Source organism: Myxocyprinus asiaticus, chromosome 18, assembly GCF_019703515.2.
Source record: "Myxocyprinus asiaticus isolate MX2 ecotype Aquarium Trade chromosome 18, UBuf_Myxa_2, whole genome shotgun sequence".
Lineage (NCBI taxonomy): Eukaryota > Metazoa > Chordata > Actinopteri > Cypriniformes > Catostomidae > Myxocyprinus > Myxocyprinus asiaticus.
Window position 1 is genome coordinate 35,578,858 of NC_059361.1, and position 577 is coordinate 35,579,434.

Sequence of the window (577 nt, forward strand, 5' to 3'; positions counted from 1 at the left end):
GCTTTGAGTTAAAAAAAAAAAAAAAAAAATATTATACAGTCATAAAATATGGCATTCAGATATTAAATATAGCCTAATTAAGTAAGGCACAATATTAGTACAATATAAATATCAGTACCACAAAGTTACGGAATATAACGTAAACAAATACAAATATACTTCTGGCAAATTTAATTCCTGTGTAAAACTTAGTGTTCAGGTTAGTTTCCCTTTCGTGCACATTTGGAATGCAGTTTTCTTCCAGTTTAAAGAGGGAATCCCTCAACCAAAATAAATAAATAAAAATCAGGCGGTTTTTAGTACAGCTTCACCTTGGGTCCGGGATTGTTTTTATGACAAAGGAGTCTGTTTTGATGAAACACTGTGGACTGTGATTGGCCATCTTTTTTTAAACATCACAAATAAGGGGTGGTGCGACTTTACAGCATTACAGTGGAGGATTGGCTTCTTTGTAATAAAGGCTAAATTAACCATTTGCCCCTTAAAAAACAGGCATTTTTATGAGTTATGTATAAGGGGCGTGGTCTTCCATGTTGTTTACTCCCCTTGATTGGTCGCATTTGAAGTTGTTCTTCAA